At 42.6% G+C, this 13163-nt stretch overlaps 2 long non-coding RNA genes across 2 annotated transcripts; both read right to left on the bottom strand.

The window, feature by feature from the left end:
* Positions 1–2165: 2165 nt before the first annotated feature.
* On the bottom strand, positions 2166–6734 carry LOC128322353 (uncharacterized). The gene is made up of 2 exons (XR_008305672.1): positions 6438–6734; positions 2166–4847 (listed from the first exon to the last, which is right to left on the bottom strand). It is a non-coding gene; the product is annotated as an uncharacterized LOC128322353 (long non-coding RNA).
* Positions 6735–7637: 903 nt separating this feature from the next.
* Positions 7638–10521, bottom strand: LOC128322356 (uncharacterized). The gene is made up of 3 exons (XR_008305675.1): positions 10411–10521; positions 10211–10226; positions 7638–7758 (listed from the first exon to the last, which is right to left on the bottom strand). It is a non-coding gene; the product is annotated as an uncharacterized LOC128322356 (long non-coding RNA).
* Positions 10522–13163: the final 2642 nt, after the last annotated feature.

The raw sequence follows: 13163 nt of genomic DNA, 5'->3' as shown, positions 1-13163 counted from the left end.
CAAATGGGTCAAGTCTGAACCAAACCATCCCACTGGAAGAGGAGGCCGGTTTGAGTTTGATCCGCTTTGCCTGGCTTGATGGCCCTGCTTGTAAAGGAGAATCCTTAACGGATTCCCCTTTACAAGCTGGTGGGGGGGGGTCCCTGTCAAAACATTGGTGGGCAAGAGGGCACCTTACCAGCTCTGGTGGTGGTCCCTCTCGGCCCCTGTTGGTAGACTGGTTCTGGCCTCCATGCATGCACAGAGGCCATTTGTGTGACCTCCATGCATGTGTTCAATTTCCTCACAAAAACAGTGAGAGAGACCCATTCTGATGAACCAACAGTCTCTAGGATGTCAGCATGCTGTAGTCTTAAGAGCTGCTCTAAGTGGTTGGTGCAGTACTATGGGTATGTTTCTAACTGTGTTGTACAGATACAGTCATCCCTTGCCAACCGTGAGGATTCATGGTAGACAAGCCATTCAAATCAATGGCAAGCAGGGGGTTAGGGGAATCACGGTCATGAAAAGACTGCAAAATACAATTAAAAATAGGGGGGAATCACCCTTGAGCCCCCAGAATCACCCCTGACCCCCCAAAATTGCGCACACACAAAAACCCCAAATTGCCCAAAAATCTCACCAAACCACAGATACTCAGGTCATGGTTGGCGAGACCTGCCACAATTTCCCACTTGTAGATACTTAAAACCATGATTGGGAAGCCTGTCATTGGCGAGGGATAACTGTATTGCATTTGCTTCATCTGAATTTTATGTTTGAAATGTACGGCAGTACCAGGAGTATCGGCAAAAACATCTGAGAAATCAGTAGTCATATCAGCATATGGATGCTCCATCATCTGAAATATGGGTTCTATGCTATTTAGGTCTATCACAATCCATAGATCTTTCTGATATTTCCAGCCCAATACTGAGACTTTTTTGTGACACATACTTTCTCTTCTGTAGTACATCCTTTGTATTCTAGGACATCAGTGAAGTATCAGTTTATGGCAATAGGGGAACCTCTATATCCCCATGTGTCAGGCCTGCTCAACTCCCATAATTCCTGGCTATTGGCCACTATGGCTGGGGATTATGGGAGCTGTAGTCCAAAAACCAACTGGGGGGCCAAAGTTGAGCAGGCCTGCCACGGGTGAATGTCTGAAGGCTACAGGTACAGATCTGATGTATTAAGGAGTTTCTTGTAAAATAGATGTGGAAATGATAGTGTATGGAGAACCAGAATCAGCCAGCATCCACACTTCATGGCCATTAAGTTTTACTTGACAATGTGGAGAAGCAGGCTCTGACTCAGTCACACTTAACAGCGTCATACAGTGAATCAATAATGGAGTAGACTGAAGACTTGCAAACCTTAGCAAGGTCTAAGGTTCCCTTTTTTTGTTGTAAGTGATTTCCATGCAGGATAGTGAGCAAAATTGGCTTGGTGGGCAGAATCTCCATCTCAGTAGCAGTGGCAGCTTTTCCTTTCTTGTGCTACCACTTTCTGGGGCTGTGCCATATGAGAAAATTGGGCTTGAAAGGATTTATACTAAACAGCCTGGATTTCAGGAGGTTTGGGGGTACTTCGAACCCATCTGCTCAATTATAGCTACACCTCTGAGGCACACAATGATATGACATACTGATCAATAGATTCACCAGGCAGTTGGAATTTACAATAGAACTTGTAACATTCAATAATCACATTCAAAGTAGGGTTGAAATGATCATCTAAGGCTTGAAGAGCAGCTTGATAAGGCAATCGCTTCCAAGTATTTGGCCTTCAGGGCCCAGTTAGTGCAGCAATATAGAGCCGCCTGCTTTGCTGGAGTAAAATCAGGAGTCGGTATAGTGAAGAGGCAATTGCAGAAATAGGACCTCCATTGTTTCCAGGGAAGTGCAGGTTTTCTTGGAGGGGGCGGGGGAGAGAAAAATGGTGGTGGTGGGATCATCCAGTGAACAACAGCATCCAGGAATAATAAGGGAAAAGTACCTTCAGGGAGAAACAAGCAGTAGCAGCAACAATAGAAAGCCGTTCAGGAACGTAGGTCCAGCAATGCAATAAAATGAGGCTGCAGAACATTCACAAGCTTTGCAGGCTCACAGGCTTAGCTGGTTCAAAACCTTGTCACCAAATGTTTCATAGCTGCTTTCCTCACAAACACAAAGTAATCTTAGTTAAATCTGTTATAAGTTTATTCAGAAAACTCAATTTTCGCCTTCCCAATAAGTTGTGACACTCTTTAACAAGGATCTAATAATAGTTGGATAAGGAGAGCTATAGAGGCATCAATAAATCGCTGCTTCCATTCTCATAGAACTCTTCCCCAGGAACTAAAAGAATCATGCACTCAGATCCAAGCACTTAAACAAAAATAAATTCCCCAACATGGAATTTAGCAACTAAACTGGTTGCTATCCTTCCTACTTACTTCCAGGTAAGAAGTTTCCAGTTGATTCCCAACCCTAGACAGACTCCTTTTCTTACAGTACTGTAGTTGCTGATCAGAGCTCACTCACTCAGAGGCCTCTAGGGAAGAACTCAACCCAAACACATCCCTCCCCTGCTCCTCTGTAGGCTGTTGTCCAGTAAACCCTGCCCCTCACTCTGGATTGGGCCACAGGGATTTTATATTCCTGGGCTTTCTTCTGGAAAAGCCCAGCATCCAAGCAGTTACTCTAATTAAGGCCTAATCCTCTCTCAAGCCTGACTTTCACTACAGCATATAATTCAACACAAGGATTTTAACTAAGAAAAGCTGCTTCGTTTAGAATGGGCAGGAGGTGGGGAGATGGGGCCAAACCTTTCCTTACGCATCCCTTAATAAATTGTAGAAGGAAAAAACCACATACACAGACCCAGCTTTTCATCCTGCAAGGTTCAGTTGTCTTTGTAAGCTCAGAGGTGGAACCCTACATGGTAGACAGTAGTTCCAGGGGACAATTTTAGGCAGCCAGATAAATTACTTATCCAAGCCATCCCTTAAGCTTCATGGCCGAGCAAGACATTCATCCTTTTACACCATGTCCAATGACCTGACTACCTCACTCTTTCACAAGAAACTCCTCAATTATTTCAACCAATACAACTCTGAGACTCTCTTCAACGAGAGGTACCAAACACAGTACCTAGATTTAGCTGAAAGCTTCAGAGTAACAAAGGCTAAATGAAAGGCCAGTGAAGAAAAGGTTATTTTATTTAGGCTCTTGCTCAGACCGTTTTTCAGAAGCAGCTAGTGTCAAATTAACAGTTACCCCCCCCCCAAAAAAAAACCCCTATTCACAATTACACTGAGTGCAGCAGAGAGGAAATTTGACATGCCTTTATGCATAGTTTAAAGCACTTTAAATCTGGTGGGATAAATTGGATTTAATTCAGCAGCAGCTAAACTGGGTCCCCCCGCCCCCACTAATAGCTGCAATATATCAAATCATGGGTACAGCTTGTTTACTCTTCACTTACCAATTCATGAAAAAAACAACATCCAACAGTAACTGGTTAGCTATCTTCATTAAGTTAACATGAAAGCAAGCATCTACATTCAGTACAAGTGTAACATTTCCTAACTATGGTTAGGCAAGCAAGAGTCTGGGGTATGTGTGCATTTCCCCCTCCCCTTTCATCAGACCCGCACAGATGTTATCACTAATCATGGTTAGCAGTACCCCAAGTATGGAGACCAGCTTCTCATGCTGGTTGCAGTCTCTGCTTTAAAGCTCTCAACATCTTTGCAAATACAACAGTGTGCTATGAGAAGCTCCAGAACAAAGAGAGAAGACTCCTGCACAAGACAGCAGAAATGAGTTCTGTTGAAGAGTTCTGCAAGACAGAATGACTCCCATTGTTTGTCCCATTCTGTTAGCCACAATTAAGAGATCAGGAATGTTATATCCATCTCACATAGCTCATTCTTCTTGGATTCAACAGAAATGAGGTAGGTTTAGAACACTAGCTTTACGATTTTCACTACCTGTGTACTCCCAGAAAAGGATGTACCAACAGTGGGTAGGACCAGGGATGCTTTATCTCAGTTGCATCTTCTTGTAGTCACCTGGCATGGGAACAAGGGCAGTAAAGAAGAAAGCAGCTGGTATCCATTATAGGGGCCTGCCAAGGAAGGAAACAGAAGAGCAAGACCTAGAGAAGGCAAAATGCTCTACTATATTATCCCTAACACTCTTTCAAAAAGTTACTTGCATTTAAAAGTGTTCCACAATTAAATATTGTAGAAAGCAGGGGGTGGGGAACAAAAGATGAAGGAAGGAGTAGTTCTTAGGCTGATGTATGTACTAGGCCATGATTTTGCCTCATTTTTCTGCTAGAGGCATTATTATTGTGATTTGATTAGTGTGGTGTGAGATAAACTCTTGTCTAGGTCTTAATCGTTTGATTCTAGTACTTGCTCCATTATGGAAAAATCTGAGCTGTCAAAAAGCATGCTGTTTATACATATATATACACACACACACCCTAAAAGAAATGCATTGCCTTATCTCAGATAGAGACAACACTTTCCAATAGCCCCATGACAAATAAATGACTGTTACTTCAACAGCCCAGTCACAAAGACATGACTTGTACAGACATGCGTCATTCCTACTTTGGTTCTTTACTGGAGCTGCTGCTGTATTGCACGTCTCCCTTGACCAGAACATTAGCTTTTAACCCTGGAGGTTGTTTGCCCTCTCTTCCTTGTGACAAAAGCCAATATCGAGCAGATCTTTTGCTTCAGGAAAACCATGATCCTCACGAGCTTTTCAACCAGCCAGGCAGAGAGTGAATATATGTGGAGAAGCAGAGATGAAGGCAGCAGCTGTTTCCGAAGAGTGTTGGAGATCTCAAGCAGCTGGCAGAGAAGGCTGAAGAGGAGAGAGATCAGCAGAGTGCACAGCAGCTAAGAAAGAGCAATATAACTGTAAACACACATATGGTTTGGAAGCATGGTATTTAATTGTCGTTTGAGTTGCTTCCTGCAACCAACTTTAAATTCAGTTTATGAAAACATGATTCTTGGGAATGGGTTGTACTGAGGTTCTGTGATGCACTACTCCAGTACAACCTAGCATGAGTACAACCCAGCTCTCTCTCGGGGACCTAAGCAGTTCATAGTTCAGTAGACAGCAGCCAGACTCTTCTGCTAGCGCCATCCCTATTTCAGGGGTTCTTAACCTTGGGTCCCATATGTTGTTGGACTACAATTCCTGGGGCTGAAGCTCAGTAGCAAAGCATCTGCTCTGCATTTTGAAGGTTCAGTCTCTGGTATCTCCAAATAGAGCTGGGAAAGACTCCTGCCTGAAACCTTGGAGAGCCATACTGCCAGTCAGCATAGAGACAATATTGAGCTAGATGGACCAATGGTCTGACATAGAGGCTGTTCTCTAGTGTGGAGTGCCAGGATCCGCACGGATCTCAGTGCTCTCACCCAGCCTAATCCCGTTCCTAAACCCGGCTCTTAGCCAAGGTTGAGAGCAAACACTCCTTTAACCCAGCTGCCAGGGTTGAATTTATCCTTGGGCTGCACACAGCCTGAGGATACACAGAAATGGGCGCCAAGAGCACCCATTGATGAGGGATCCCATCAATGCTCATGGTGTGGTGTATTGTGGGATATCTGAGGCTGGGACATGTTGTCTCGGCCTCCGGAGCTCTGTATGGATCAACTGGGAGTGTGGTCTGTGCTCCAAGCAGTATTGCTGTGGTCATCTTGCGGGGGTGGGGGGAGGTGAGTTGGAGCATCCTCCCCACCCCTGCCCGATCATGTGAATTACCATTTGCATGTGCGCACTCTCTCTCTGCCTAACCTATTTCACAGGGCAATTGCAAGAATAACATGATAGTGGGAGAATGACATATACTATCCTTGTGCTGCTTGGAGGAAGAATTCGCATATCCTGTGCCTGAAGTGGGGTGAGCCTGGTAGCACTTGCTCGCTCCCACCCACCTCAAGCCTCTACTTCCATTTCAACTTCCAATACATGGAGATGTTGTGCGAACTCACCAGTCTCAGTATATTGGAAGCTGGAGTGGAAGTATGAGCTTGTGCAGGAAGTACACACTCTTCCAGGGAACTGACTGCTCGCCCCAACCTCAGGTACTGCTGTACAGTACAACCCACCCATAGAATCTGACCAATTTATCTTTAAAACAGAAGTGGAGAGAGGCAAAAATCATTATTTCCTCCCCTTTCTTATCTTGTCTTGAAAATTCTGCCTAGGTAAACTAGATTTTACCCAACTAATCCTTCTTAGGTCATGTGATAAATAGGTATGGGATTAGCATGTGAATTCCTGTTGAAGTTAGTGCAGCTTGCAAACCATGTAATTGAGGCAATAATGTGCACCTTTGGGGTTTAACTTGTTTTAATTTCACAAAACCACCATTGTTTTAATATAGACAAGAACATACAACATAGCACTAGCCTAAAAAGCAGTACAGCCTACTCCACTTACCATTATAGTGCTATAGAAGGACCTTTTCTCAAAGCAGTACTGTTTTATTTGCTGGTCCAGTCTATCTGAAATAAGGGCAAGGAGGCCTTTCTTCTTGACTGACTCTTTTGAACTCAAATAAGCAGGCTTGGGTCCAATACTTTTCACAGGTGAAGTCGTCCACATGGCACTTTTTGAGCTTTTTCTAAGCATCTTATTCTGGCCGTTATTTCCTCTAGATTCATTCTCGGATTCTTGGTCAGCATTCCCATCAGAATTATCAGAAGGTGGCATCTTTATCTCTTTAGTGATGGGTAACTGGGCTGAAAGGTTTGGGTTTTTTAAAGCATTAATAATATTTAAAAATTAAGGAACAAGAAAAAGCAACAGGCTGGAAAGAGAAACATGCTTTTTTAGCTGGAGTATAGAAACTGTAAGCTAAACTGAGTTCTATTATGAAAAGGGTATGCTGAATACAACATGGAATTTCCACTTCCAAGATGTACCAATTTTGGGAAGGATAATGTTTTTCCTTTAAATATCAGTTATGCAAGCATCAAGTACTAGGACTTTTGCACTCCATTCTATCCTGCTCCAATGAAAAGCAGCCGGCCAACAAGAACAAATGTAAGATTAAGAACAAAATGAAGAATCCATCTTAGTGTTTCAGCAGAGTACCCACAATTTACCATTCCCAATTAATAAATGATGTAGAGAGCACAAGCAACATGTTAAGATAGCCACTTTTCACAACTGAGTCCAAGTCCCAACAGAAGTATAAACCCAGTGTAATCTTTATTTGGAAGAAATTAGTGATAGTCATGATTCAAAGGGAAATGCTGCTGAAGCTTCATTGTTCTTCAGAAATGTTGATCAAAATACCATCATTATACAAAAGAGGTTTCTCCAGTTCTAGCCTAGACCTAAGCATGTTTGCACAGAAGAGCCAGTGTCTTCAGTGAAGCTTACTGACAGGCAAATTTGCACAGGATTGCAGCCAAAACCAATAATAGTTTTGAAGTTGTGGCATATACTCAGTGTCGTGATCATTTTTGCCATCACCTCATCAACCCACTTTTCGTTAATTGCAAAAGGAAGTCCAACAGCAGCAGTTCCATTCATTCCAAGATACCTTGTCCTGACCCACTAACTGACCCCGTAACATTATAGAGTGTTTTTCAGAGCAGATATAGTAGGTGTTTTACTTACATAGTAACTAACGGTTATTCAAATATGTTGTCACTAGACATGGTTTGACTAGAAAAGTACCAGCTTAGTAGGCTTTGTCCCAGAGCATCAAGCCATGGGAACTCAAGAGTCTTTGGTTTCTGTCTCAGGGAATCTGTATCAACAAGACAATAAAGCAATGAATCTCTCCATTTAAAAAAAAGAAAAAGGGAGCAAGTAGACTGAGATGGCTTTTACAGGCTGAAAGCACAAGTCCACAGCTCCAGTTGGCTTGACAGACTGCAAGATACTTGAAGGATATTGTTTGATGTTCTGCTTGCCCTAATACACAGTGACTGACATCCATTCCTGGTTAACGTAGGAGCAGTGCCAAAGGAGAAGCACCAGTGCTTCTAAAGCGTTCCAGCCTAACTCTGTACTGGGGTGTGGGTGCATGCGCATGCAATTTCAGACAACCTCCCTTTCTCCTAAAAGCCCTCTGTGTTGCCCAAAAATATGCCCCTGAAGGCTGTGGGGCCTTCAGGGACATGTTTTCAGGTGACACAGAGGGCTTGCTGGGGAAAGAGGTGATTAGCAAGATTTGCCCACACTGCTGAGCCAGCAGTTTCGCTGAGTCAGTTGAACTTTTCAGAGGCACCTTTTCTTGTTGCACCAGTGCTTCGTTAGTTAGCACGTCAGCCAGTTATTGCAACCGCAATATCTTTCCTTCACAAAAGTTATACATAGCTATGGTTTTATTTTGCTTTCTTTTTTATAATGCAGTAGCAGAACATACAAGCCAAGCAGTTATTTGCCCCTGAATAGCTGCTTTGTGTGTGTATGCGGGCAGGCAATTTTCAACATAAAGAACAGGACAAAAGAAAATACAACCCTCCCACCCTGCATTCTACAGTCCCAAGCTAGATCAGGGACCCACAACTATATCTAGAGATAAGAGGACCACTTCTAGTTCAGTTCTTGGTTTAAGCCAGTCTATTCATTACAGGTTTGTCATCATACGTAGTTTGGTCCTGCATCATTCTTAAGCAGCCTACTGGACACCAGCCAGTTCTGTTTAAATGGCCAGTTTACCATGAGCAAGTATGCAGAAGGAATCAGATATATTTAGAATAGTTATACACCATGGGTCAGCAAAAAGGTTTTCAGTGCAATTTACATGGCAAGAAGAATGACTCATTCCCTGGCTGTCCCAAAGGGCTCACAAACACAAGGAAGACACCAATAGCCGCCACTGGAGAAGGGGACAAGGAGAGCTGGTCTTGTGGTGGCAAGCATGACTTGTCCCCTTAGCTAAGCAGGGTCCACTCTGGTTGCATATGAATGGGAGACTTGAAGTGTGAGCACTGTAAGATATTCCCCTTGGGGGAAGGGACCACCCTGGGAAGAGCAAAAGGTTCCAAGTTCCCTCCCTGGCAGCATCTCCAAAATAGGACTGAGAGAGATTCCTGCCTGCAACCTTGGAGAAGCCGCTGCCAGTCTGTGTAGACAATGCTGAGCTAGATGGACCTATGGTCTGACTCAGTATATGGCAGCTTCCTATGGGATGCTATACTGGGCTGAATAGGAACAGCTGCTATTCTCCCACTGCTCGATATAGAACAGCCACCACTTTATAAGGTGCTGCCTCCTTGTCCTGTTAACAGAAACAATATAAACCTACAGAAGCTTCTCTAGTAATCCTGCTGCCAAGTGATCCACTTGACAACCAGGTCAAGTAAAGCAGTTTCTATGCCAGCCTATTAGGACTGCAGCCATTTTTCTGGTAGAGACCCTGTACCTTTAGCTGCTGGTGCTGGGTGACAAAACAGAACTCCAACAGGTGCACTTTCCTCCATTACTACAGCCCTATGCTAGGAAAGAAACACATTTGTTTGGGTGGTTATTTTGGGGAAACATCTCAAAGTAGTTTTAAAAAATTGCTCTCTTTTCTGCCTGGGCTATCCAAATCCCTGTACATACTGCAACATTGATCATTATATTAGAAGTTAGCACAAAACTAAAATTCCATAGGAGAAGAGTAGCCAAAGCACTGCCATGGTTTTCTGTACCTATAATAGACTCCTATACTTTATTTCAATGCAGGGTTTAGTATAGTACTAAACATGCTATAGACACATGCTGTTTATTATAAACAAAGAGAAATAGCAATTTAAAGGAAACATTCTCCCGTCTCCATTTTTATTAACTGGTCCTTTCCAGCCACCATATGGGGAATTATTTCCCTTAACATTTTCTAGGTTTATACATGAAATTTAAAACCAGTAACAAAGCCTGCTTTTATAACCTGCTGCTTCTTACTGGAAATGACATTACTTTTTATTTGGGCAGAAACACAACGTTTATAAGTTTTCTTTTTAAAGGGCACTTAGTCAACTATGACAAAGGACACTATAATATACAATGTTATCACAACATTAAAATTTTATAGCTTTTTATGCCAAGATTATTTGCATTTCTAAAGATGTACACGAAAAGCATTTAGTTTCTCTGCAAGATGATCAACATGAAACTAAAAATAGTCTTACATCACAAAGCTTTAAAAGGAAAGCTAATACTTAAAGCCTTAATGTACAAACAGCTCTTAACTATCTTCTAGAAAGGCTTACCTTCATTGAGTAGGAACTGAAGCCAGAAGATCAACATAATCAAGAAAATTCCAAAAGGCAAACAAACCCAAAAGAAAAGAAAATGAAAAGTTAGATCATTGACTAAAGGAACCAGAGGATACTTCATTGCTGCTTTTAGACCAACCTAAGCTATGTATTGTACATGTTTTCTTAAATACTTGCACTGCTACACTAAATACCTTTGGATGTAGCCAATGGATGTACCTCTTATTACATCACAGCTTGAATCACAAAATAGCTATGCTGTCATTTCAACAGAGCTGATTTAAAATAAGGCTTCTATCCCATTAAGGGAGGAACACAAAGGATTAGATGGAGGATAATTAGAGAAACTGAAACACACCTAGTATTACACCACCTTCTGCACTTGCAATTAGAATCAATTAATGAATGCGTGGCAAATAACAATTAAAGGCATTCCTCCAATTTCTTTTATAGACAATTTATGACCAAACATTAATGTTGCAATCTTAAGAGTATTAAATAAAAATAATCCCAATTGAATCTGATAGAACATACTTCCAAATCTGTTTTGAAATAGGAATGTCACAATTCTATGTATGTTTACTCAGAAGTGAGTCCCACCATGTTCAGTGGGCTTATTTCCAAGTAATGTTGCATAGGATTGCAACCCAATCCTATGATGAGTTAAGCCCTTTGATTTCTGAGTATTTTCTTTTGAATAAACATGCTTATGGTAATACTCCACTAACTCCAATGCAATGCAGGATAGGTCCCCTGTTCCTTTATTTCTTGCATAGAAGGGAAAATTTCTGTCCCAGTGCCTTTAACCTTCAGAAATTCATGCAGAAATTCAACAGATGCAGCAAAGGGAAACAACCCAGCTAATGACTTTCACACATTAATGCACAGAAGGCCCTGCCAGGAAAAATTCTAACATGCACTCAGCAAACGAAGCTTTCTCCATAACTCTATCTGCTTGCTAGGAATAGCTTCACCTGTTGAATTTCTGCTTGTCACACAGCAGTAAAAGGCACTGGAACCCTGCTGGGTTAAACCTGGCTTTTCTACATGTGGCCACAAATGAAACCTTGAATAAACATTACAAAGTGGTGACTTTACATAAGAACAAGCTTAACTGTACTATACTTAATCTTGAAGTTTTCTGTGTAAACTAATTACCTGTCAAAGACTTTATGTGCTGGTGAAATGTTTAGAGGAAGGAATATATTATAGCAGGCAGTGGCAGTAGGCACCTATTTTAATTTAAAAGACAGACCTACAGAAACCAATGAAGTACTGATCTGGTGCTAGTGAACTCACTTGGACCATTGATGGTAGTGGGTGAATTAAAAACAACAACACCTAGCAGGGACAAGAGATGGAAAACCTTTTGTAGAAATTCAAGAGGTCAAGAACCCTGCTATTCCAATTCATGTATCTGCCAGCTCCACTGCAGCTATGAGAATGGCATTTTAAAGAGAAGTAGATTTTTTTATTTGTTTCCTGTGGTTTAGCTAATGAAACTAAGGAACTGCTTGAGGAATGGCTTTTCCAAGTATTAAAGTCTGGTAAAAGTCTCCATTGGTTGCATGTAGTTTCTGAAATCTAGTCCATGTATTTGAAGAACCTTTGCTGACCATGGTAGGTTGGCGGCACTCTACAGCACTGCATCAGTGTGATATCAGTTCTGTCTTCAAAGCAAATTTCCATTAAAGTTGCACTTCTGTGCTCACTTACTTGGGAACAAATCCAGCCTGTTACTCTTTATGGCTATGTGGAACCTCCCTGGTCAGAAGCAGTATACCTCTGAATACTGTTTGCTGGGTGGAGCAACAGCAGGGGTCCTGCTTGTGAGCTTCCCAGAAGCATCTGGTTGGCCACCAAGAAACAGAATGCTAGACCTGATGGGCCTTTCATCGGATCCAGCCAGATTCTTATGTTCCATCCAGATCAGTGGGCTTACCTCTGAACTATTAAGGGGTTCAGGGCAAAAACAGTTCCCACCCCCATGACGAATCAATATTATTCTTTCTGAGCCTGACAAAACTAGAAGAGTCGTGTTGTTGTGCTGCAGCATAGGGCCCTGGGTGACTGCATACCTGCCAACATGTGACTTTTCCCCAATTCAGGTGAAAATAGTTGGCAGGTATACAACTGCCCTCCTAGCACCCCTCCCCACCTTCCTGCTTCTGAGTAAACATAGGAACTGATTATAAGGCTTATGGATCAAAGCTGACTTCATACATTTGATGAATTCAACTGTCGTCTTGTCTATATGAACTCATGACACCACCTCATTGTGTGACCTTGGATAAATCCTTTTCAGCTTCAGCTAGGCATCTGCAAATTGGGATTAGCAAGTGGCAGAGCTCATAGCATTGGGACTGGCAACTGGAGGCCATAAGGTTTTCCATCAGACTCCCAGAATCACTCCTGATCCTAAAGAGCCTCCCCTCCCATGCATCATGATGGGCCTCATTTTGATTAGCCCTCAGCCACTTTCTCCTAAACTGGGAAAGGTAAAGGGTGCCATCGAATCAGTGTCAACTCCTGGCAACCACAGAGCCGTGTGGTTGTCTTTGGTAGAATACAGGAGGGGCTTACCATTGCCATCTCCCTCACAGTATGAGATGATGCTTTTGAATATCTTTCCTATATCACTGCTGCCAATATAGGTGTTGCCCATAGTCTGGGGATTAGAACCAGCAACCTCTGGATTGCTGATAAAGTCATTTCCCCCACTGCGCCATTAGGTGGCTACCCCACACTCTGAGAGCAGGAACAGCAAGAGAGGCTGTGGCAGGAGCCCCTTCAGTTGATCAATCCCACCCACAAACTTGAACACAGGGAAACAAATGGCTGTGAATAGATAGCGGAGGTGCCTAAAGGAAGGGTTGCATCTGAGCAGCCTCTCTTGACATCCACAATGGAGGAGAGATGGTTCAACAGCCCCTTGCCTCTGTCTTAG

This window comes from Hemicordylus capensis, chromosome 4, assembly GCF_027244095.1.
Source record: "Hemicordylus capensis ecotype Gifberg chromosome 4, rHemCap1.1.pri, whole genome shotgun sequence".
NCBI lineage: Eukaryota > Metazoa > Chordata > Lepidosauria > Squamata > Cordylidae > Hemicordylus > Hemicordylus capensis.
Note: the sequence above shows the minus strand (reverse complement) of the source record. Positions and strands in the feature narration are given on the sequence as shown.